The sequence below is a fragment of the Protopterus annectens genome, chromosome 2.part0 (assembly GCF_019279795.1).
Source record: "Protopterus annectens isolate FY-2018-M chromosome 2.part0, PAN1.0, whole genome shotgun sequence".
NCBI classification, from domain to species: Eukaryota; Metazoa; Chordata; order Ceratodontiformes; family Protopteridae; genus Protopterus; species Protopterus annectens.
The window spans coordinates 1,070,900,886-1,070,927,953 of NC_056728.1; the positions used below are offsets into that span (position 1 = coordinate 1,070,900,886).

A 27,068-nucleotide genomic window follows, 5' to 3' on the forward strand; every position below is an offset into this window, starting at 1 on the left:
TTACAACAACAATTCGAATGTAGCAGTTTCACCAGCACAATGCTTTGGTCAGGCATGTCCATGTGCCCAAGCAGGACAAAAGTCAATGGCCGCACAAACACACATCCCAACCCACTTTACCTCTATCCAGGCACACTCCTGAACCTGACGAAATAACAAATTTCACAACAAAAACAATACAGAACTGAGTGACAAACACAGAACCCCAACAGTGAAGCTTATAGAAAGACTACTCATCCACAGGGGAATGGCAGATGGGAATTTCTGACCAATCAAGGAAGGACCTGTCATACATTTTTACCATATTAGTTGTGTATCTGATAAATGGGACAATAAGGAGCCTTCCTTGATGGGTGCTTGTTTTGGTAGACTCCAAAGTAGCATCACCAGAGTGGAAGAAGCCTCAACTCGGATATCACAGTCCTGTGGAGCAAACTTCCCAAAACTGGCCTGAATCCCAGAGTTGCCACTGCTGTGACAACACAAATGTCAGAAATACACAAAAATTTGAATCAAGCAATGGAGGCAGCCACTCCTATAGAGAGACAGACTATAACCACATCATTTGCCAAAGGCGGGCTGAGCAAGTGATTACAAAACACAAAGCTGCAAGTAATCCACATAAAACAATTATGCTTGGAAACCACAAACTCTGCTGTTACTAAAGCAAAGAAGATAATGATTCTCCATATTCCTAAAATTCATGCACTCTCTTTGGGTGAATAGTGGCCTAATGGTGCACATTCAGGGTGCAAGGGCGTTATTCCTCGTTTCTTGTGACAGTTTCTGCTACTACTAAGAAACTGAAGGATGGATAAAATACAGCAAATTAAAAAAAAAAAAAACCTTCAGGACGAACTGTGCCTTTGTCTTGAGTGATACCCTATCCTTTAGAAAGATCAGGAATGATTCCCAACACATAGCTGCCTGAAGCTTTCAGACTGAATGTTCAGAGATGATGGCACCAGAAGCAATATCTTCCAAAAAATAAACTTAAATGTCAGTGAATAAACTTCATGGCACAGAGAGATGAAGTCCTAACTGTCACCCAAAAAACATGACATTTCCTAGAGACCTGGGTAGTGAAGAAACAGATGGAGTATGGAACTATGCAAACTACTCAAGCTCACCCATCCTGGAGGAAGGATGGTGGTCTGGTTGCACTTTGCACTACTAACTGAAGTCTGCATGGAGGCCTTTTGTGGGGGGTGATGGGGAGATATGCAGGCTCACAGGGGAATGAATGCCAGACTCTTGTGTGGAGCGGAGCTAGACTAAAACCACACAAAAAAATTCATAGATGTCTGGATGATGGCAGTGGACTAAATGCCTCTCACTCTGGTGATGGTGATGAGGAATAAACTGACATGGTTGTGAAAATGGCTAGACAGTTGGCTGAAATGAAAGACAGAAAAATGGCACAAATACCAATAAGCTATTAAAATGCAAAACCACCTCAGTCATGAACAGAAACAGCTGGTAAAAGCATCCTTATTCTGAAACGATGCAGATTTCCCTAAGTTCAGAAGAATTATTTATACATTGACTCACCTGGAGAGAGGGGTGTCAGATATCATTCCATCCAAACAAAAAACCTTTACCACTTACAAGAAGAAGCCTGCCAGGAAAAAAGATTTCTGGCAGTCACCTCCAAAACACCAGCTAGCAATTCAAGCAAGATAAGAAGGGTCTACATCAGACAGAACATGATGCAGAAACAGCTGATCTGCAAACTATTGGGTGGGGGACAGAATCCATAGCATGGAAAGGAATGAAACCACACTCTTCTTGGTCAAGGGGCAATGAGAATAAACTTAGCCACTTCTTTCCTGAACCCTGCAATGAGGTATGGAATTGACAGGTATGGAATGAAGGCATACAAGGACATCCTATGCAACAGGGGAATCTGTTCACTGCTAACCCCTATTGCTCTGCTGTAGTAAGTAGAACAAAGGAAGGAGCACTTTCCCATATGGAAAACATATTAGCTTCTGGAGTGCCCAATCCTCAGAAGACATTATCCAAGTCTGTCCTCAATCTGGAACAACAGAAGGGATTTGGAAGCCCAGTCTACAGCACCCATAACCTTGTTCACGTCAAAAGCAGTTGTGAACTATTGAAAAAAATAATGCCTATCTGTCTATGGCCCTGTGCAAAGGGCTACAACCTCCAGCTGCACTGCTCATTTCAATTCCATAAAGCCCTCACAGCCAGAAGCACTGCTGTGAACTGTAACTAACATGGAGTCTGCTCTCTTGTGGGCCACTGTAGCCTTGCACCATGCATGGGGGAGCCCACCCACAACTCTCTCCTAAAGATCCATGATAGACTGAGCTTCAGAAAGGAAAGACCCACACACAAATGCATGAGGAACAGTCCATCACTATAGGGGGGAGTGAGAAGATTCCAACACCAATAACAGGTCCAAAAGCAAATGGTCTCTGAAGCCAATGAAACGTCATTGTCCAGTGCAACAACTGCATTCTCAGATATGCAAATAAGAATGTGAAGGCCATGGCATTAGATGTACAAACAACAACATAAAGATCATGACATTAGATTTGCAAATAAGAACATGAAAATAATGGCAGCATTCAAAGTGAAGAAGCAGCAGCAGGCTTCAAGCATGGACTCTTTGCTGAGTCCTTATCCAGATGGCCAAATCCTTGACCAGCAGTGTTCTCTCACGGTGTAGGATCAAATAATAATGGAGTGTGTCTACATTTGCTCCAAAAAAAGAACTTCCTCTGAAATGAAATTGCAGGTGATTTCTTTCAATTTACAATGGCTCCTATCGACTGCACCCAAGGAAAATCTTCCAGGAGGATTGCTTCTAGTAAGTCCCTGGATCGGGCTAGCAGAAACAAGCTGCCCAGATACAAGACCACCTTTATACCCTTCTACTACAAGGCTTCAATCTCCATGACCAGTGCATTAGTAAAGACTCCGAGCATGGTTAAAAGCACAAAATGCAAAACATGGAACTGGAAGTGATGTCCAACCAGAGTAGTTTCCTATGTGGTCCCAGATAATGACTGTACAAAAAAAACATCCATCTTTCAAAGTGACACCATCCAAGCCCCTCTCCCACCTCCACTTTTTGTAAGGACATAATTGCCTGCAGGGTGAAGAGGTCTTACAGGACATGCTGGTTGAAATCAGAGAGTTCTATAATGTGGCATAGGCCATCCTTACCTTTAAAGTCAAGAATACTTTTGGAAGCAGAGGAAGTGGAGGAAAAGCATAAAGAAAAAACATTTCTCTGGTACCTCTTGGAAAGACAAGGTATCAATCTTCCAAGACTATAGGCAGAAAATCCTTGTACAGAAGAGAGGGACCTGTCTGTTGGTCTCTGAGACAAATAACCGTATCTGTGGAGTACCCTACTGAGGACTACTTCTCAGAAGACCTTTTGTTGACCATCCTGCTGAGGAAGTCTGCCAGAACACTGTCCTGGGAGGGAATGTAAACTGCTTAAGGGGACATGTTTGTCTTGGTGGCCAGGTCCCAAGCAACTTGAACCAACCTGACCAATTGGTAGGATCTTTCTCTCTTTGCTTATTTATGTAACATATGACCATTGCATTGTCTGTGAATACTCCTAAAGATCCTCATTTCCAGAGATGGGAGAAGACTTGTTGAGCCTGAATAACAGCCCTCATCTTTTTCAGGTCGATGCGTTCTGCCTTGAGGTCAGTTTGCCAACAATCCTGGACCTTGTGAGTCCCAGTCCTTGCTCCCCATTTCTAGTCAGAGGCATCTGTGTGGAGTTCTCAACTTAGATGTTGCACCTTAAAGTGCAAACCTTGATTGAGGTTCACCTGTCCTACCCACCAAAGGATGTTCCTATTGAGACAGGGTATGAAAGAAAGGTGTGTGTGTCCAGGGCTGAGAGTGTTGAGACCATAACATTTTCAGGTACCATTGTATTTTCCTCATATGCAGCCTGGCAAGCAGAAATATAGGGATGGTGGCTGCCTTGTAACCTATTGTTCTGAGAATCTCCCTTGCTGAGCAGGCCTGGAAAGGTAAGAGGAATATGAAATAAGCTATGAGGCTCTGCATCTTCTTCTGAGTCAGGAAGTCCTGCACATTCTCTGTGACTAATCTGCAACCTAGGAAAACTGGGTTCTGAGTAGGCTGAAGGAAAGACTATTTGAAACTTGAGTGAAAACTCTAGCTGCAAGAGGAGGTTTAGAGTGAACTTGAGGTGCAGTAATAGGGTCTGAGGCGATGAAGGCTGGATAAGCAAATTGTATAAGGAGGATAATATCTGTATTCCCAAAGTCCTGCAAAATCTTTGACTGGGGCCAGACACTTTGTGAAAAGTCCCGGGATCATAAAAAGACCAAAAGGCAAAGCAGAAACTCGAAATGAGATGAGCTGGTACAGAATCTCATGAATTTCCAGCAAGATGAACGTCTGGAAATATGCAGATATGCATCCTTCATGTCCAAAGATATCAGAAAGGCCTTTGGAAGGATAAAGGGAAGAAGGGTATGAAAGTGAGTACTTTGAGGATAGTCCAGTATGGATCTCCACAGTCCTCTTCTTGGCACCAGGAGCAACCTGGAGTAGAATCCTCTTCCTGCAAATATGAGAGGGGACTGGCTCTATGGTGCTTTGGAAGAGTAAGTCCTGTAGGATGGGAGGGAGAACATGCAACTGGTTGTGTGGAGAAGGTGAAATACCTCTGAAGGAAGGGAACTCCTTCTAGGACATTCTGTAACCTCGTTTGATGACAGTGAGTGCCCACTTGTCTGTAGTGATCTTTTCCCAGTTTGAAATTGAAAAGAGTGAGACTTGCAAATGGGGAAGGAGAAAAACCAAGGGGGAGGCAGGGATAGGAGATAGTCACACAGATTTATCTGTGCAGGGTGGCCTCCCAGATCTGGGGTATCTTTCAAGTTTCACTGGAAATCTATTTCTGTGTGCCTTCCTATGTTTTTACAGGCCTACGTTCTCTTCTGACAAAAGAAGTGGACTTGGCAGGGTAATTTCTCTGGTATCTGAATAGACATCCACGTAGAATTTGTCTGCAGTCCTTCATGGTCTTGCCTTATTCTTTCAAGGTCTTGAATAAGATAGCTGCCTTGAGTCTGAAAAGCAGATCCTTATCAAGTGAGGAATCTAGAAGCTTTTCCTTGAAATCTTCAGGCAGAGACTGATTGTATAACTAGGAGTATCTCCTACTAATAAAGACAGTAGCAGCTACTCTGGAAGAGTCCTCAACAGGATCATAGATACGTTTTAATCTATGACTAGCCAAATGAGTGGCTTGAAAGACCAACGACAAAATCTGTTGTTTGAAGTCTGACCTAATCATGTCAACAACAACTTTATTCAGGCTGCCAAGGTTATAAAGACGATATATGGGTCTGGCAAATGATGGCCCTTGAAGGCCAGGGTAGAAGAAGCATACATCTTTTTCCCCACCTGTCCACAACCCTACTGTCCTTGTCTGAGGATAGGATACTTAAATTTAGTAGTAGCGTCGAAAGCTTACTGAGGCAAAGGAAACAGCAGAAGGATCAGCAACTGGATTCTTGAACAAAAACATAAGTTTGCCAAGAACTTTACAGAATCCATCAGGCCTCTTGGGGGCTGGAGGCTGAAAGTCTAGAACAAAGGACCCAGATGCAGAAGAATCTCAGAAAGTCTCCAGGACTGGAATCACATGGTAATAAACTGGTGTGCCCACTTTTAAAAGGCTGAAGTACCTTTTCTGGACATCAGAGATTTTTTTATTTTATTTATTTAAGATTTGTTAACTGGGAAAGTCTGACTTGGAACAAAGCCAATTTTCAGTGGAGGCCCAGGGAGAAACTTTCCAGAGTTTGTTTTGATTCCCACTCAAAATGTTTCATCATATTCACAATGGTCTCTCTGAAAGATACCTCTTTCACAGGGGAAACAGGAGAGAAGGAGTCATCATCTTCTAAGGGCACCTGTCCAAGTGAGTGAATGAGATGAGTATGCTGTGGAATGATCATCTGAATCTGAGGCCGTCTCCTCATCCTCAGAGGAAGTTTCCATAGTAATCTTCTCTAGAGAAAGGGCTGAAAAGGTAAAAAGTCCGTAATGGCTTTGAAAAGCCCCAGAGAAAAATCCATCCACTCCTCTCCCCTAGAGGGTTGGGAAAAGGGATATGATTAGTCTTCTGCCATTTTTTTCTTAGGTGCGATTCCTGCTTGGACCGAACGCAGAGGCCCCAACAGCTGACATATCTCAGAGAACTCAATATCTTCTTCTGTACTAAAATCTGAGGTATATCTTCTGGGCCTGCTGAGATAATCTATGGTTTCCCCCCTTCTCTGTAGCAGTAGCAACCACTTTGGACGTGCAGTCCTTGGACACAATACCGGTCTCCAACAGGATCCTTTAGAGGGTGTCTGAGAGAGAGATGAATGCACCGCAGGTTCTGCAACCTCAGCGAGTACATCGGAATATGATTGGGCGGACTGAACTTCAGGCCTAGGCCTTGAGTTTTTTTCTTTGGAACAGACTATTTGTCATTGTCAAGAGTGGAGGGGTCCGCCATCTTAGACTGGGCCAGCTGCTTCAGACATTGAGTTTCTAAGAATGCATTAAATGGTGACAAATGAGATTATATTGTGATGGGTACAAAAGACTAGTAGAAGGAACGAGATTTGTAATTATTTCTGCACCTAACCAGAAAAGATATTGAGAAAGAAAGTGAGTATCTCTGCTTAACACACTCGCACTTTCCCTTCCCAGCTGATATCTAAACACAATCACAGATAAACACCTTAAAGGGTCAATCCCAGTGTTGAAAATTTGGGTCTGAGTTTAAGCTCATGAAAGGAACACCCACTTTAACTACATTGTGTTTATTCCCATCCTCAGTGTCAGTTTACTTGGAATATCCTGTAAATCAGCAATTCCAGTCTCCTTAAAAAAGAAGTTATGTCTTACCATAACGTTCCATCTGAGTTGTTGATCTTCTTCCATTCATCACTGACGGGTATGGTTCCGAACCCTCAGAACCAAGTTGGCCAAATGCCAAGCTAGCATACACCAAACTCTCGAGCCACGCTACTACCCACAATGCCCTTCATCCCATACCTCAGATCGAGTTTGCAGAACCATAGTAGCCACATATATATATATATATTTATATATATATATATATATATATATATATATATATATATATATATATATATATATATATATAAGAAACAGAAACAGAGGCAGAGGCCATCTCTGCGCAAACACCTTAACACACCAAAACGACCCAAAGATCTGCCAGGAGCCTTGGCGGGGAAGGTGGGAGGGTGTGATAAATGGAAGAAGATCAACAACTCAGATGGAACGTTATGGTAAGACATAACTTCTTTATCTGAAGTTGTTAATCTTCTTCCATTCCTCACTGATGGGACCGAGTCCCTAGCTACTACAGAATCTGGGTGGTCCTCATGGAAGAACATTCTGGAGAACCATAGAGCCAAAGGCAGCTCTACCTCTGGAGATCAGATCCAATCTGTAATGCTTGATAAAGGTATGGGGTTTAGCTCAGGTGGCAGCTGCACAAATATCATCCATGGAAGCCCTAGCATGAAAGGCGACAGAAGCGGCCATAGCTCTAGTGGAATGAGGTTTAATGCGGCCAGGAGCTGATTCCTCCTGCAGAGAATAAACAAAGAAGATGCAATCCCTAAGCCATTTAGACAAGGTAACCTTAGACACTGCTGATCACTTTCTAGAGCCCGCAAAGGCAACAAAAAACTGATCTGACTTTCGAAAAGACTTTGCCCTGTCCAAATAAAACCCCAACTGTCTGTGGACATCCAAGGAATGAAGACAGTATTCCCCTTTGTTGGTATAATTAGGGAATAACACGGGCAACTCAATGGACTGATTACTAGAGAATTCCGAAACCACCTTGGGTAAGAAAGTGGGATTAGTGCGAAGTGATACTCTGTCCTTATGGAAAATCAAATAAGGACTTTTAATGCATAATGCTTGCAGCGCTGATACACATCTGGCTGAAGTAACCGCCACCAGAAACAAGGTCTTCCAGGACAGAAACTTCACATCACAGGTTGCAGCCAGCTCGAAAGGAGGTAGAGTCAAAGTTTGAAGAACCCTAGACAGATTCCATGATTCCACAGGTTGCCTAATGGGAGGTCTAGAATGAAAAATCCCCTTCAAGAAAGTCTTACACAGACTGGATGAAATAATAGGAATTCCGTCTGAACCATCATGGAAATTGGAGATGGCAGCTAGATGCACCCGAATCGTGGATGCAGAAGCCCCGTTAAGGAAAAGCTCAGTCAGGTATTGAAGAACCGTAGCTACTGCAACAGAAACAGGATCCAGAGACAGCTCTTGTGCCCACAAGGAAAAACGTTTCCACTTGTCTTTATAAAGTTTTCTGGTAGAAGGTTTGTGGGAGGCCAAAATAATATTCCGTACTGGAGAAGAAAGTGACTCAAGCCTGGCTACTAATGGAAGTGGAGCAACCAAGCTGTCAGTTTGAGAGTGGCCAGATTTGGAAACGACAACCCTTGGGGGTGAGAGATGAGATCCTGATGGAAGTCTAGAATCCAAGGGGGTCGGAGCAGGTGTGGCTGAAGGAAGGGGAACCAAACCTGACGATGCCAAAACGGGGCAATGAGAATCATTCTGCTTCTCAACCAAGTAGCTTTCCTTAAGACCAAGGGTATCAAGGGGATGGGAGGATAAGCGTACAGGAGACCCGTGGGCCAATCGAGAGTCAGAGCATCTCTCGGGGACTCTCCCTGCGGAGAAAAGAAGGCAAAGTAGCTGCTGCACTTCGCATTGGAGGGGGAGGCAAACAGATCGCAGCAAGGCCGGCCCCAGTGGCTGAAAATTTCCTCTGCCACTTCCAGGTTGAGAGACCATTCGTGAGGAAGCAGGATGCATCTGCTCAGTCTGTCCGCAATCATGCTGGAACTCCCAGGGATGTGTGTAGCAATCAGGATACGGTTGGTAGCTATCACCCACTGCCAAATTCTCATGGCTTCGCGGCAAAGGAGGTAAAATCTGGTCCATCCCTGCTTGTTGATGTACCAGACCACAGACATGTTGTCAGACTGGATAGCAATCGGTCTGAGAGGAAGAAGAGGGTGGAGAGCTTGTAACACCAGTAAACACAGCTCTGAGCTCTAGAATGTTAATGTGTAAGTCGACTTCTAGAGGAAACCACGTGCCTTGAACAGATCTTCCCTGAAAATGGCCCCCCCACCCTATCAGGGAAGCAACTGCAGTCACTGTGGCGCTGGGCTGAAGAGGTTGAAAAAGGCGACACCAAAGACTTTCGTCCATTCTCATCCACCAGAGGAGATCCTGCTTGCAAAGATCGGTGATGAGGATTAGTGCATTCAAAGGATGATGATTGTGTATCCACTGAGTTTGAAGAAGCCACTGTAACAGGCACATATGAAGCCTGGCCAACGGAACAATGGGAATGGCTGCCGCCATGGAACCCAGAGCCTACAAAACTTCCCATGTAGACACTTTCCTGCGGTCGAGTATCACTTGCACTTTTGTTCTCAGTCTTAAGAGCCTGTGATGAGGAAGAGATATTAGACCAAGCTGAGTGTTGAACATAGCCCCTATGAATTTCAATTGTTGTGAGGGCTGAAGGTTTGATTTTTCCCAACTGACAGTAATACCCAGAGTCTCCGCCAGCGACAGAGTGTGGCGCAGGGCCCTGGTCAGTAGACACTTGGTGGGGGCAAAGAGAAGCCAATCGTCCAGATAAGGAAACACCTGGAATCCGTGCAGTCTCAAGTGAGCTGTCTCCACTGCTAGACATTTCGTGAACACTCTGGGGGCTGTCGAGAGACCGAAAGGCAGGGCTCTGAATTGAAAATGATTGGTCCCAGCAGGAAGCGCAAAAGCCTCCTGGAGTGCTTGTCCATTTTGATGTGGTAATACGCATCCCGGAGATCTAGAGAGCACATCCACACACCCTCCCGAAGGCATGGAAAGATGGATTGAATAGTGACCATGCGGAACTTGGTCTGTACAACTGACTCGTTCAAATATCTCAGATCCAGAATGAGCCTCCAGTCCCCCGTCTTTTTTGGCACCAAAAAGAGTCTGGAGTAGAACCCTAATCCACATTGATCTGGGGGGACCTTCTGGATGACTCGCTTTAGAAGAAGCTTCTTGATTTCAATAGTTGCCTCCTCCCTTTGACTGAGTGGAATGTCGGGAAGGAAGAATTGAGATACTGGAAAGGATTTGAGGGGAATGTGATAGCCTCTGGTGATAATTCTCTGCAACCATAGATCGTCAGTAATGGAGGACCAGGCTGCTTGGTGCAGAGAGAAATGCGCCCCGACTGCTTCCAGAGGAAAGCAATCGGGGAACGCTTCAGGAGCGCTGACAGGCCTACCGGAGAAAGAATCTCTGGAGCTCTGATTCCGGTAACCCCCTCTGCCCCTAAAGGGACGTCTTCCACCGTTGGACCCTCCTCTGCCTCTGGAGGAGTCCTCGCTACATGGGTCACGAAAGAAACCTTGTGACTTCTTGTGCCACAACTTTCCACTCCTCTGATTCCTGGAGAAGGAACGCTGAGGTTTGGAGAAGCGCAGGCCCATGGCAGACAAGGACTTTCCGCCCTGCTCGCACCTGGCCAAAGTATCCTTGACCTTAGAACCAAAGAGCGCGGAGGGCTCAATAGGGGCATTCAAAAAGGAAGACTTGAAGGAATCCGGTAGGTCAGAAATGCGCATCCAGGCATGACGTCGAACAACCACGCCAGCACCTGCTGCTCTAGCTGCTCCTTCAGTTGTATGGGACAGCAACCTCATGGAGGAATTCGAAATCGCTTCAAGGGTGGCAAGTTGGGAGGTCACTTTGTCATGTGCTCCATCTGACACTTGACCCACGAGGTTACCAAAGAGTTCGAAAATAAGGTCTCTCTGGAGTCTCATAATGTGTGCCAAGAAATTCAGCGAACGCACGGCAAAGGTCGCTGCAGCAAAGACTCGCTTCCCTAGCCTGTCCACAGCCCGGGACTCCCTGTTGGGCAGATGAACAGCCGGACTCTCTTCTGCCAAGTCCTTGTTTGTGGCCACCGCCACCACCACAGTGTCTACTGGCAAGCCTTTCGACCAATGGGGTTGATCTTCTGGAGGAGAAAGTACTTTGTTTGATCTCCTGGGGATAGCTTCTATTGAATCCGGACTCTTCCACGCTCGCTGCACAATGAATTTGACCAAGCTCATCTGCAGGAGGGGTCACCCAGGACATAGTGGGCTGGGAACGGCAATGTAGCACAGTTGTAAGAATACGGATTCCTCCGGAGAAGGAGTGGAAGATTTCCAGTCACCCCGCTGACTCAAAATCTCCAAGATGTCCCCAAAGGAAACATTGTCAGGGGGTGATCTAGGGGAACCTTCCCCCCATCATCGTAATCCGTATCCACAGTAAGGGACTCTTCAGGTGAGTCCATGTGTTTTTTTTTTTGCACACCCTCTTCCGAGGGGGCTCTTCAGTGGGAATGTCCATAGAAGCCACGGAAAGGGAGGTGCTTTGGATTAGTGGTCCCCTGCAAAGTGCTGACGATGGCTGAGTAAGAGGGGAAACCAAAGGCGAAGCTGAAGGAGGAGGATTGTTAGCTGCCAGCGCCCTCTCCATAATCCGGAAAGCGGGCCCACCCGAAGAGGGATGGGACCCGGGAACCGAAGAGGACTGAATTGGAACCGAGGTCACACCCTGCTCCGAATGGCCCACCTCTAAGACTGACATTTGAGAAGGGTTCAGTGTGGAAACAACTCTCGGATCAGAGAAGGGAACCGAGAAGGCTGTCAGTGCTGGGGCCGGAACCGAATATTCCACCCCCGAAGCAAGGGGTTGAGTAAGGTGAGCTGTCGTCGGAACTGAAACCCACCAGGACTTAGATGCTTCAGGCATCAAAGCAGTCAGCGCTGAAGGAAGGGGTCCCGTAGAAAGCAATGGGCAAGGGGGCCTTGGGACCAAATGATTCCCCTCAGGAGAATACCAAGGAGTCGAAGGAAGAAAAATCCCAACACCCAGAGTGGAACAGGGTCTGGAGATTCCTCTTGCAGTCAATACCTGATCCACGAGATGAACAATGTCTATTTCGGACACGCTCCTGGCAGACCTAATCGATATCCTGGAAGGGGATTCAGGCCGGTCCAGACTGTAGGGTTGCCCGGCAAACGTGTCCACAGAAGACGAATATCTGGTCTGTGGTAATGAACTCAATGGAGCCGAGGATTCTGATTTGAATTGCGTAAACAGTAAAGTCGGCACCGAGAAGGAATTCGGAGCCAAAGTCACAATTGAGGTAAGAGTCAAGATCGGATCAGAGGTCGTCGGAGCCGGAGCCTGTAAAGGTGAGGTCAGTGCCGAAGTGTCCTGAACCAGACTGGTCGGACCCAAAGAAACCATCGGTTCAGTAGTCATCGGTGCCGAGCCAGGCACCGACAATTCAGACTTCCCAGAAACTGTGCTAGGTGACGAAATCGGTGGCACCGAGACAGCGAGTCGATGCTCGGAGGAAGATCTACCAGTCTTAGATTGATGATTTTTGCCCCTATCACCAGCCGGTGAAGAAGGGTCTGAGCGAGGGCGCTTCTTATCCTTGCCTGGAGGGGTTGAGAGCTCCGCAGAAATAGCCTCAGAGAAAGGAGAGGAAAGCAGTCCTTTCAAAATCAACTTGTGCTGTTCATTCAACGTCCGTTGACTAAAACTCGCACAGATATCACATGGGGGAGTCGCAGAAAGATGCGAGACGCCCAAACAATAAAACGCATTTAAAATGCAAGTCACTGTTAGGTAATTTACCACTGCACAATGTGCAATGTTTAAAACCTGAAGTGCCCTTTTTCTCAGACATATTAGCACTCGCTCAAACAGAGAATGGAAGGAGAAAAAGAGCCAGACTACCAGCAATGGTTTGAAGAGCTACCACGAGGGTGGTAAAAGTAAAGAAAAGGCAAGAAAATGCCAACAATGGTAAGAAAAGGAATACCTGTGGGCAGAGCTGGACTATAAGACACTATAAGAGAAATTTTTGGAAGAAATACAAGTTTGAATAATTCAAAACTACTTAGCTGGAGAGCTTGGTGCAAACGCTGCTATATGGCTGCGCGCCAAACGAGATCTGAGGTATGGGATGAAGGGCATTGAGGGTAGTAGCGTGGCTCGAGAGTTTGGTGTACGCTAGCTTGGCATTTAGCCGACTTGGTTCCGAGGGTTCGGAACCATACCCATCAGTGAGGAATGGAAGAAGATTAACAACTTCAGATGTTTGGTTTTACTTTCCTATGAGAGTTAAAATAAAACATTAGGTTTTGCATCAACTTGCACTTTATCAGCAGCAAGACGTGTGAAACTCTGATTATCTGGCATAACTGATTTTGTTTCATCTTAACTTATTTACTAGAAAAAAAAAATCAAACATTTAAGGAGGGCATGGCAAATGTGAAAATCAAGACTGAGAAGCAAAAATCTGCATAACTGATAAGTATGCTTTTATTTCACAGGAAAACAACTTTAATTAGTTACCGTTACCACAACAGCGAGTGTTACGCAATCACGTTAACCTTCTTTCTTTCATTTCCTAGGCAAAAGGTACCCCAGCCAAGAATCGAAACAGACAGCCTCTCACTGTGAGGCAACAATGCTAACCACTGCACCACCAGAATGTTTTGACCAGTTGTTGTGTAGCAAGAAGCAGAAAACAGCTACCAGAACCTTAGTGAAATTTCTATTATTTACCATAGGTTTCAGTCAGGTAGTCCAAAAATGCTATTGTTTTGCCTTTTAACAGCAGCCTTTTACAATATTCACAATGAAAACAGATTTCCAGAAGGCAAAAGACACCTTATATGAGCATGCTGTGGGAATGGACCCCTTGTTGTTTCTCTGGACCTTGCAGCTAGTTATGTGCTCTGTCAAGGAGAAAAAGCTGAAAATACCTGACAGAAACTTAAGGGAATGTCTCATATTCACAATTCATACTGGAATCAGACATAATCAGAAGGAATTTACCGTATGCCCTTTTAACGTGCCCTGTGTTCCACTGTCCATATTTAAAAGAGATTTATGTCTTATGCCATAGTGTACTTGTGAAAGATTCACAAAATAGCCTCATACAAACAGATGTGCTATGTCTGCACAAAGAACTATATAGTTCTTTGTGCACAAAGAACTATATAGTTGTGCTACTTAAATCTGCACTGTGGATTTGGTGTGCCTTTCGTGTTCTCAGCTGAAGAAAGTATGAAATTTGCAGTGTGATTTAAGGGACCCATGCATACAGTGGAAATCTTGGCTCTGCTAGAGATGATTATATAGAATTTTCTCCTTCTCATAGGAGGCTGATCCCTTGATGTGTGAATTCTACTGATAATCACTATCTTGCAGAATGGTGTGTAAGGAATCAACTGCTACATAAATGAAACAAAGCATCTATGCTGGGATGGAAACTGAAGAGAAGAGATGCACCCTTCATAGATTTATTCACCATATACAGTAATGAAGGCTCACAGATACCACATGGCATTAACATCTGTAATCTGTGCATGGGACTGTAGGGGTGTACTTATAAATCCCGTAGCCCATATGACCGAGTGCGAAAATCCCAAGATGAAAGTCACAAAACTCCAGAACCACGGTAAGTAAACACTTGGCCAACTGTAAACAGAACTCACGCCAAGACCAACATGCCCTGTTCTCCAATGTAGTGTGATTCAGAGTTGGTATATTTATTTAGGGGGGAGTTGTGGGGGCATAGCCCCCCCCTGTCTAGGTGGGTTTTGCTTACCTCAGCATAAGTTCAGTTTACAATTGGCCAAGTGTTTACTTACCATGTTAAAATCTGATTTTCGGGTTTCTGAAGTTTCGTGATTTTCATCTTGGGATTTTCGCACTTGGTCATATGGGCTACGGGATTTAGAAGTAGATCCAACTGTAGTACTAAGAATAGACACTACACTGAACAGCAGTACAGTGAAGATATGAAAGTTTTATAAGTAATGACAGAGCTGAGAGGTCCTAACGTTCAAGGGAGTAAATTGTCCCCAAGTGGTGAACTTGGCAATCAGAAAGGAAGACTTGTACATTAAATGTGGCAGTCTGCTTTGGAAGAAGCAGTGGTAAGTAGTATGAGTGAAGCTACAGATAGAATGTTTGTATGACGGGACAGGCTAAATTATATGAAATGAGAAAATCATGATGTATCTGATGGTTAGGTTGGCATACAAAATGAAGATGTTGTAAACATGTTTCTTACGTACTTTTATTGTGTAGATATGCGCACATGTACAGTGAGATTTAAACAGATTCAGTATAACATAGCAAAGACCCCTTGATATAGGTTATAAGCAGTGGGAGAAAGATGGTTCACAGATCCTGGTGTAACTATGCTATCAGTAAGAAGTCATCCTCCAATATTTTCTGATAGTACTCTTTGCTGTTTGTAACAGCCTTTTTTTCTGAGATATATGATTTTGTGTTTCTATACATACTATCTCAGGACAGCATTTGTTAATTTTCCTAAAGAATAATTCATACGAAGATGATGATATAATGGTTATGGGTACATTGCATCTGATGTCATTTTATATAGCTTTACAGGTAGTTGCCAGACACACAGTCCAGTAGACCATTTAGCAGCTTAGTTCAATTCTATAAACAGACATTGTCTGGTTAAGTGAATTGCTCTGTACCATAACCACATAGTAGGCAAATGGAAGAAGGACTCAAACCCTGGACTATGGGAAGCAGATTATTCACACCTCATAGCCTTATCTCTCTGTGATAACTGCCAGACAGTTTTATTTATATGTTAACCGGGTAGGTGGACTGGTCCTTCTCAGGCCATTTTTCAGCTACGGCTCTGGCCACAATTACATTGGTAAATACAATATGCATATGGGCAGTCTTGAGCAGTCTACTAATAAGTTGCTTTGTGGGAAGTAGAAGGAAATTAGAGTACTTGGGGGGCGGGGGTTTCCAGACATGGAGAGAACATGCAAAACTCTGCACTGTCTATGACAAGAAATCAGGACTGCACTTTAATGCACGCATGCAGGGAAATGTGCTCACACAGGAGCAACTATTTCTAATGTGATCCAGTGCTGCTCATGTCTAAAGGTAGGTAGCCTAAAGGTAGGTAGCATGCATAAGCATTTCCTGTTTACTTTAAATATATAGTTACTTGTTGGCAAGGATGTGGGAGCAGTTCAGGTTTGTCCTGAAATCCAGAAGGAACTTGAAATTCTTTTGATGTGTCAATTAAATCTCCTTTTTAGTATTAAGTGGAAGACTGACACTACCTCTGAAGTGGCAAACTAGGGCAGTGGTCTTAGCTTTCAAAAAGATGGACAGGTAACTGCACTGTAATTATAAAAGAATGATACTTTTCCAACTCCCTGAGGAAACCCATGTAGCGGAAATAGGAAAGAGCTTTCATTCAGCAGCCCAGCCTCTGATTCTGAAGGAGCAATGGAGACTGTGTCCTACCTGCTGATAAATCGATCAACTCTTTCTCCTTGCATGGACTTGGAGACATAGCAGGAGGCTGATACCACCATCTACATGTATTCTGTGGAGCTGGGGAGGACATATGAACATGTACTTTGAAATGCCCTGTGCAAGGTGCTGCTACAGTATGGGACCATGTAACCAACACAGTGTGATATTCATAGCTGGCTTTAGGCACCAGCAAATCCTGCGGTTGCTGGGGGGGCCCCCTGGTCCTGAGGGGCTCCCTACCACAGCAAGTTATCTTATCTTGATATTTTCTAACATGTTCGTTAATCCATTAAAAGCTAGTACAGCAATCTTGTATGCTTAATAAACCAGGTGGGTAACAATTCTTATTTATATTTCCTTAAAAAATTCAAAGATCTTTAGTTATCGTAACAGTGTTTTGTCAAGTAACAGGCTTCACAATTCCATTAAATATTTTACCACTGAAATAGTGCCCCTGGCTTAGTTAAACACTGCTGGTGGACATCCTCTCCACTAAAGCTAACAACATAGCCAGCTACAGGTACCTGCAATGCCTGTGGCTTTAATCATCCTTGACTGTGTGGGGGACCCAAAACATCTGCTTTTGGTTGGGGAAAAATGAGGAGAAAAAAGGTATTAATTTTTGCTTACATTGTTTAACCTGAACAGGACTGTGACATGATCCTGGTACGATAAAGCTGAACCTTTGCTTTCATCCCAATCTAACACTAGAGGTATGCATAGGCAGTGACTGTCCTTTTTTAGGGATTAGGGAGGCAGGCAGTATTCCAAGACAGGATCTGTGTATCCTCACAGCAAACTGGCTTGTTAGTTTTATTATGAGCTAATATTTTGTCAGCTTTGAACACTAAGCCTTGGGTACAACTTATGTCTTTGCTGAAAGAAAAAAAAGTAAGACTACAATTCTTTTTCTTACCCATGAACTTTGTTTAGGTTACGGTATGACTAAAAGGTTGGGAAACGCTTTAAAATGCATTCTATAACATCTGTAACACCTATGGCTTCTGGAGCAGTGGCTTAATTGAGTTATTTCCTAAATGGTTATTACTCTGCTGTCTTGGTCAGGAAACGTAGGTTGAAAGAATGCAATGAAAACTAAAGCTGAACAGCAACACCAAGTTTCTTTCCTTAACTATGACTTCTGTTCAAGCCATCACTGGATGAAAAGGTTGTGTAAAAAGGAAAAAAAAAAAAGACTTAAAGACTTAAAAACACTTCAGCTTTTTAAAGAAGCCATGATTTATATATGCTCTGAAGAAAAAGATAAAATGTGAGAAACGGAAGAAAAAAGTAATGTGCAATGTGGGGAACCTAAGATGGAGAGAAACAGAGGAGAGCAGTGGAGGATGCTGAAACAGTAGGCAGTGCCCTAGGGCACCATTTCACCTAAGTCCGACCGTGTACATAGAGTTGTTGTAATGTATCACTGTTACATCTAAATGCCAGTAACTGTGAATGTCCCTTTGTGAGATGGCCCAACATATTGCGGTACATAGGCTTGTTGTAATACAAGAGCATTGTAGCTACAGGTCAGATTGTGTGTACTACTCCTAAAAGTTTGCAGCATGAGCTAAAAGGATGGACAGGAAGTCTGGCAGTGACAGCGTTATACTTAGACTGGAAGTTCTCAGGCGGCCACCAACTTGCCATTACACCGGCCCTATTCAGTCCCTTTCTTTACAAAGCATGGGTTGCGTCTGCATTATGAATGTTATGAGAAATAAATTCAACGCAAAAGTATGGCTCACTAACACTGCATTGTCCTCCCCCCTCCTTTTGATGATATTGCAATACCAGGAAGCATGAATCTGAAAATTATGAAAAGCAACAGGAAAGGTAAAAGAGAACAGTAAATATTGACAATTGTTGTTCTCCTTTAAAGTTACATTTTGCAGGGATTAATTTCCCTTTTACTCTCCACTGAGGGAGGCTGCACCCTTACACCCCCTTACTCATGTATATTATCTCCAAGACCGTTGTACCTTTGAGAAAAGGGAAAACTCCAAGACATAGCAATGTCAGGCTTAGTAATAGTCTTACATTCATGCATGCTGTTTCAGGAATTACCCTCACAAGTTTACAAATTTAAAACTGTTACCATATGGGATAAATAAAAAAAATCAAAAATGGAAAAAAAGAAAGAAAAGGCCACCATGTTCTCTAATAAGGCTACATCTACTGTAGCAGGAAAATTAAAGAAACAAAGGATGGAGACTGGTAATCAAACCAAAACAATTAAAGGTGGAGGGAGCAGGAAACAAGGTTAAGAAATTAAAAGCCCATATTCAGGGAGAAAAGGACCTGTACCGATTGGCTAGACAGAGGGACCGAGCTAGGAAAGATGTGCAGCAAGTAAAGGTGATAAAGGATAATGAGGGAAACATTCTCACAAGCGAGGAGAGTGTGTTGAGGAGATGGAAAGAGTACTTTGAGGGGTTGATGAATGAAGAGAATGAGAGGGAGAGAAGGTTGGATGATGTAGGGATAGTGAATCATGAAGTACAATGGATTAGAAAGGAAAAAGTAAGGATAGCTATGAAGAGAAAGAAGAATGGAAAGGCTGTTGGCCCAGATGACATACCTGTGAAAGCATGGAGGTGTTTAGGTGAAATGGCAGTAGAGTTTTTAACCAGATTGTTTAATGAAATCTTGGAAAGTGAGAGGATGTCTGAGGAATGGAGAAAAAGTGTTTTGGTACCGATTTTTAAGAATAAGGGTGATGTGCAGAGCTGTAGTAACTACAGAGGGATTAAACTGATCAGTCACAGCATGAAGTTATGGGAAAGAGTAGTGGAAGCTAGGTTAAGAAGGGAGGTGATGATTAGTGAACAGCAGTATGGTTTCATGCCGGGAAAGAGCACTACAGATGCAATGTTTGCTCTGAGAGTGTTGATGGAGAAGTACAGAGAATGTCAGAAGGAGTTGCATTGTGTTTTTGTAGACTTAGAGAAAGCATATGACAGGGTGCCTAGAGAGGAGTTGTGGTATTGTATGAGGAAGTCAGGAGTGCCAGAGAAGTATGTAAGAGTGGTACAGGATATGTACGAGGGTAGTGTGACAGCGGTGAGGTCTGCAGTGGGAGTGATGGATACGTTTAAGGTGGAGATGGGGTTACATCAAGGATCAGCTCTGAGCCCTTTCTTATTTGCAATGGTGATGGACAGGTTGACAGACGAGATCAGACAGGAGTCCCCATGGACTATGATGTTTGCATATGACATTGTGATCTGTAGTGAGAGTAGGGAACAGGTGGATGAGACCCTGGAGAGATGGAGATATGCTCTAGAGAGAAGAGGAATGAAGGTCAGCAGGACTAAGACAGAATATATGTGTGTGAATGAGAGGGTGAATAGAGGAATGGTGAGGATGCAAGGAGTAGAGGTGGCGAAGGTGGATGAGTTTAAATACTTAGGGTCAATAGTTCAGAGTAACGGTGAGTGTGGAAGAGAGGTGAAGAAGAGAGTACAGGCGGGATGGAGTGGGTGGAAAAAAGTGTCAGGAGTTATTTGTGACAGACGAGTACCTGTAAGAGTGAAAGGGAAGGTCTACAAGAGGGTAGTGAGACCAGCTATGTTATATGGGTTGGAGACAGTGGCATTGACAAAAATGCAGGAGTTTGAGCTGGATGTGGCAGAGTTAAAGATGTTAAGATTTGCACTGGGTGTGACGAGGGTGGACAGGATTAGGAATAAGTATATTAGAGGGTCAGCCCAGGTTTGGAGACAAAGCCAGAGAGGCAAGATTGCGGTGGTTTGGACATGTGCTGAGGAGGGATGCTGAGTATATTGGGAAAAAGATGCTAAGGATGAAGCTACCAGGTAACAGGAACAGAGGAAGGCCTAAGATAAGGTTTATGGATGTGGTGAGAGAGGACATGCAGGTGGTTGGTGTGACAGAGCAAGATGCAGAGGACAGGAAGAAATGGAAACAGGTGATCCGCTGTGGCGACCCCTAACGGGAACAGCTGAAAGAAGATGACGATTAAGGAAGATATACAGGGATGGCTATCAATTTAAAATTGAATGTGGAATGGTTTTCTTATCAATTCAGCCCATTATCTTCACTGGAAAAACAATGCTACAAGGAGTTACAACAGACCTGATAGCGTTATAACCATGGAGTTGGTTAGATGAGACTGGAGAGTGTGTGCATCTCAACATGGGATTAGATAATCCTACTCTACTCAACCTGCCTTTTGTGGTGTAATTATCTGGCAGAAAGGGTTTGCTGAACTGTTTTCAGCTCATTTCCTGTCATTCAGGAGAAATAACTCTGGAAAATAAAGCATGATCCTTCAGAAGAAGAGGTGAAACCATGTACAGATAAATGAGGGATGAAGGAAAGTCCAAAGGAGTGATTACAGAATCCATGGAATAGCCAGCAAATAAAAATTGGAAAAACAGGTATATTAAATCATCACGTCTGCTCTGTACTCATAAATGAAAAGCCGAGGAGTTTATCATATCCAATCAGTAGGAGTACTGGACATAAACAGGTTCAACCTTGTTCTTTCACAGAATAAAATGTCATAACAGAAACTTGAGGAATAAGGACCAATGCAATTCAATTCAGAAATATTAGAAAACTGAAGAGTGAACTCTTAGTGCTAATCATTAACCTTATTAACAACTCATGGTATGATGATAGGTTTCCTGATGGCATACAAAGCACGTTGATTTCTGACTCACTCGGCTGGATTAGTACAATGGTTCAAAACAACTGAAGGGTCAGTTTTATCTCAAGTGTTAATGAAATCATGTTATTACTACTGAAAGAAATAATTTTAATTAGTTTGAAGTTAGTGGGACACAGGACCCAAGACAGCACAGATTCACAAAGAGAAGGCCATGACAAACAGATCTAATAAAGTTTTCCACAATGAGCAACACTTAAATATACTTTCAGAAAATGTTTAAAAACTAAAACATGTGTCTGACATTATAAAGCAACACCTTTCTTTAGCCTGTCTGGTACCTTGAGTTATGCATTATTACCAGAAGTTACACAAGTGCATGGGAGAAAAACAGGTATTTTTATTACTTACAGGATCATACATATCTAATTAAAATAATTAAATGGAGATATGTTCATTTTCACCAAGAAAACATTTCCATTTCTACTCCTTATTTAAACCACAGAGATGTGTAACTTAAAATTTTAAAACAGGTAGTTTATTGCACACCTTCTACATTTTGTATACTTCCTCCTTTTATGGTATTCAAACATTGTTCTTATTTGCAACTGTAAAGCCTTGTAAATCCCCTGAATATTCTGCTTCAGTATATAAAACAAAAGAAGCTGTCTTTTTTATGTTTTACATCTTTGAGTATTGTATCATTGAACTTACTTCCCTTTTGGTCTCTCATATGTACGCCTTGTCATAGGTATGTTGTACTTCATAAATTGTGGATTCAGAAAAACAAAAAGTTGGTTGTTATCCCTGAAGGAGTCGTCTTTTTTTCTTTTTGATCATGCCCTTGCTTAATGCACTGACACCTGTTAATTCTACTACATGTTTGGACCCCATTTTGTTCTGAAGTTTCTAGATTTGCTAGCTAACCCCTTGCAAACAATTTCTAACTGACATAGCAGACAGGCTTGTTCTTCATTTATATGGCATACTAGGCATATCTGTGCCACACATTCTCAAGAACAGGTGTAGTGTTTTGAGAAAAGTTAGTCAGCAGTGCCCCTAAATTATAAATGCTACTTGATTGCTTTGATACCATTGCTTACCACAAATTATACAATGACCCCCCCCAATTAATATTCCAAAACGTGCACGCTGATTGGCCAGCGTGCCTGTTCTAAATCCCACAATATACCAACGGGAAAAGGTCTGGTTGCCCAGACTTTTTTCCGTTGGTATAAAGTGTCCAAAACCTTTTTTTTTTAATAAATAAAAAACAAAAAAGAAAAAACGGAGGAATGGAGACTTTCTTTTCACTGTTGCTTCTGCTTCAAAGCATTGACGTACTGGGTATGCGTAGGAACACAAGTCTCATATGCATGCGCAGTACATCAACACAAGGAAGCAGTATACCACCAACGGTGGAAGAACAGTAATGCGCCATTATACAAAGACATTATTTAAGAAAAGCAAGTATTTTTTCTTAAATAATGTCATTGTATAATAGCAACAGCCGACTCCGTGGTTGTGGTATATTGAAATTTACCCACGGTTGGCTTTATTTAATCACTCGGGCTTCACCCTCGTGATTAAACCACGCCAACCGTAGGTAAATCTTCAACATACCACACCACGTTGTCGGTTATTGCTTAAATATACTACTCTTTTTCCATGCACTTCCTAAATTAAAAACAAAAAAGACATTAAATACTGAACGTACAAAATTATTACATGCAGTAGGAGCTGCAGTGCACGCCTAAACTTTAACAGTTGATAGAAGCTTTGTTTAATGAGTTGGAGACTGCATTAAGAGATGTGTGTGAGCAAGACAAAACATCTGAAAGCTGCAAGATTTTCTCTCACACAAATCAATACATTATTGGAATAGCTTTTCTATGGAAGTTGCAGGATCGATAGAATGACATAATTCAGAGATGGATGAGGCAGATAAAAGAAAAATTCTTATGCTGGATTAAGTTGAATCTGCAGCTTATCCAGAAGGAAGGGAAATGGACATACTTGGATGGCCAAACATTCCTCATCTGCAATCATTAATATATGTACAACATCATAGACCATATATCCTCAGTCTGTTTCATTACTTAATATTAAGAAACATGCAAATCTATTATGTTTTAAATAGAACTCTAACAGATTTGCTATATTTTTCACAAGTAATCTTTGTCATTTCATCTGTCAAAAAATAATCGACTACACGTTTTCCATTTAATGTCCATGTCAATTGGTTCTTTATAAACAAAAAAAAATTGTGCATGACAATAAGAAAACACGAGCTTTAGTGTAAAAATGCTTTCTCGGGTAAATTTGAAAGATCCACAGCATACTTTATATACACACACTAGTTCTGTTACCACTTTCAGTTTTGGAATAAAACAGAACCGTGAAAACATAAACAAAGGTACAATGTACTCACAAAATTAGAAACATGCAATATTGTAACAAATTTGTTTACAGATACTCAAGCAAAAATATGAAGAACAATGCGCTTACAACACAGCTTTTTCTGCTTGCTGAAATAAATGAATAAGAACAATTTATAGACAAGGGATACAGTTGCCTTGTACTTGATAACTCTTCAGCTGCTCATGGCTTTACTGCTTTCAGTTACATGTTCAGCATAACTAGTGATCTGCAAAGGGATATTGCAGCAATGTTTACTTTGAAATTACATGGACTGCAAATTAGGAGCAGTTATAGAATTCTCCACTGGCACAAATGTTCTCCCAGAAGGGCTGACACAGTCAAATAGCTGGTGGCAGAGCCATGGACTAAAACTAAATACCATGAAATGCATAATGGTACCCTTCAGGAAGTCATCCAACCCTGGTAACTATCACATTAACAACACAACTCATCAACACAACACAAGAATTCATCCAGTAGTCAGGGACTTTGAGACAAATATAGACAGTAATCTAGTCTTTGACCATCATGTGCCTGTAGTAGTGAGTTAATCATTCAATGTTATTCAACTTATGTACAAAGGTATGGCATCTAGGTCCAAGGAGGTCATTGTTCCACTGTATTCGGTATTCATCAGGCCCCTTTGGTGTGTACCTAACCAGCCACATCCAACAATTGGAATGTACACAGAGGTTCTTCACTAAAATAATACAGGGTGTAAACAACATGTCCAATGCAAACAGTCTCAAGGCCCTATCCCTGCATTCTGTCTCCTACAGGCAGATGAGGGGAGATCTATGCCTGGGATAGAAGGCATTGTCAGACCCCACCCTGATGAACCTCCTGCATATCCACAAAGCAAACAGCACCACACGTACCCATTCTAAAAACTCAAACCTTGCCTTTCATACAAACAGGACCTTCTGGGGAGACAGGCATGTATCCCAGATACTACCACTTCTCTGGAACAGGCTCACCATTCATATGAAATAAGAGTTTTTCCCTAACCCAATTAAGTTGTAGACAAGTGGATGGAGAACAGGCAATTTATCCCTGGTTTGGAACCTGTCTAATGAACAGAGGCAGCCTGAAATGGTTCACCTCCCAGGACCCTGCTAGTAAATGTTTCATATCCCACGCCCCTGCTTACACTTATCAAGGATACCAGAGATATGGGATACATGACTAGGATTAAAAAAAAATAATAAAAAGCCCTTGTGGTCATTAGCCTAGTACATGACTATGAACTTATGTAGGATGAAGAAAATTAGAATGAAAAATAAAAAGACAGGGCAGGTGAGTAAGATAAGAATGGATAGGAACAGGCAGGGAGAAGAGAAAAGCAAGGAAGTTCAGGAAAGAATGGAGGAATTATGGTAATCAGAAATATGCATGCATTGCAACTTGCTGATAATGAGGGAGACAGACATAGTAGATGGCATGTGGGCAACAGATGCTAAATGCACTGATGGCATGTGGACAACAGATGATAAAAGCATTGACATAGACATGAGTAGCAGCATACAGACTCTTCAAGAAAGAGAGGCAGGAACATGTTCAAGGAAGAGTTGCAGTACGTGTCAGAAAAGGGCACCATTGTGAAACAGCGGAAGAAGAGATAGAGAAGTGTGCTTCATTATTAGCATTTTTAATGTAAACACAGAAAGGGAGTAGAGAGTGCCAGTAGGAAGACACTGTGAACTTACCTCCCAATGCAAACAACTGGTAAAATGAGGACTGACAGAAGTTGTGATAGGGAAGAAAAAGAGTAGCGCTTATGGGAGATTTCAGTCTACAGAAAGCAGATTGGTGAATACAGCTTTTAGGGTATTTACATAAAATGAGATTGTAGAAGTTATAGGTAAGGACAGATTTCTTAATACTGTTACAGAAGCTACAAAAAGTCTAGATACATTTTGCTCTCCTAGAAAAGAGGAGTATAATTTAATGCACTGACAATGAACAACATCTACTTTCCAGTATGGCTGCACATTAGTGTTAAAGGGACAATCTCAGTGTTTAAAATTCGAGATGAAATTTAGTCTGACCAAAGTAACACCCACTTTAAAACGTCACACAATTCCTGCCCACACTGTCATTTTACTTTAATACATCCTCTTCCCCAGTGTCTTTTCAGTTCCCATTGTGAATGAAACCCATAACTTGCGTTCCTATCACCAGCAACGCAAGTCTTATTTTCTGCGCCATGAAAACAGTCCCTGTGATTACATTGCAGCATTCCTCTCAACCTCTTAGTGCTAGAAGTTTGCACAAAGCCTAACAAAATGTGAGGGACAAAGGCCCCCAAATAGCAACAGACCTTAAATATTGCTTTTATTTACAAATATGCTAGCATAACAGGGTTAGTGTTAACATGCATTTTTCTGAAGGATATGACGTCTGGAACTCTAACATATGTGTGCTATGTCATTATTTAACCACTTCAAACACCAGAACGTCAAAGTGATTTACAAGGAAATCACAAATTTTATGAGGAACAGACCAATAATATGAGGCACAAATCTGGATATCCTGTGAAAATCTGGACAGTTGAGAGGTATGCGAGCTGTAGGGCTTGGAGAAATCTAACGGCCATCATTATTTTACACTTGCTAAGCAACACTGTTTAGCGAATGTAAAATAAAGAAGAAAAAAATAAAACCGTGTGTGTGTGTGTGTGTGTGTGTGTGTGTGTGTGTGTGTGTGTGTGTGTGTGTGTGTGTGCGCAAGTAAGATCAATCAAGCTATTGTTTTACACTCGCTAAGCAGCGCTGTTTAGCGAGTGCAAAATAAAGAAGAAAAAATAGAACTGTGTGTGTTTCAGAGACTGCATGTATGCAAGTGCAAGTAAGATCAATCAAGCTGTTGTTTTACACTCACTAAGTAGGGTTGTCACCTTTTCAAATGCCCAAAACGGGATATTTTTTATAGAAACATGAAACATTGCAGTACAAATCATACCCACAGCCGGTGCAAAGGACAGAACTTCACTTTTTTGCCAAAATAAAAGATTACTCTTGTAGCATTTGAGTTGCTTATGCTAGTTTATATAATATTTACATGTTTCAGATCCAAGATCCAAATAGTTTTATGAAACTATTAAAGAAAGCTTGGGAAATATTTCTGTCCTAAAATCCCAGGACATTTGCCATTTTTTTATTTTTTTTCGCAGGACACAACTGCCCAAAGAGGGACAGGTGGTAACCCTATCACTAAGTAGCACTTTTGCTGTTTAGCGAGTGTAAAATAAACAAAGTGTGTATAGGCAGATACAACAGACGTATTGACAACATTGCAAATTGCTCCAAGATGGGATTACTGACAAATTTCTACTACATTTGTCACTTTCCACCTGCCATGATTATGCTACAATCTGTCTTCTGGTGTAGCCAGATGGACTTGCTAAGCCAAGGATATATCCAATATTGCTAGTAAGGAATTATAGTGGTACACATGGAGGATGGAGGGGGTGAGAGGGATGAAATGGAGGGCTAGTGTTGTGTAGAGT

General features: G+C 42.5%; 1 protein-coding gene across 6 annotated transcripts in view; it reads right to left on the minus strand.

Moving 5' to 3' along the window:
• Positions 1–27,068, minus strand: part of PSIP1 (PC4 and SFRS1 interacting protein 1) — an 801,135-nt gene that overhangs the window by 414,453 nt on the left and 359,614 nt on the right. The window lies entirely within an intron of this gene.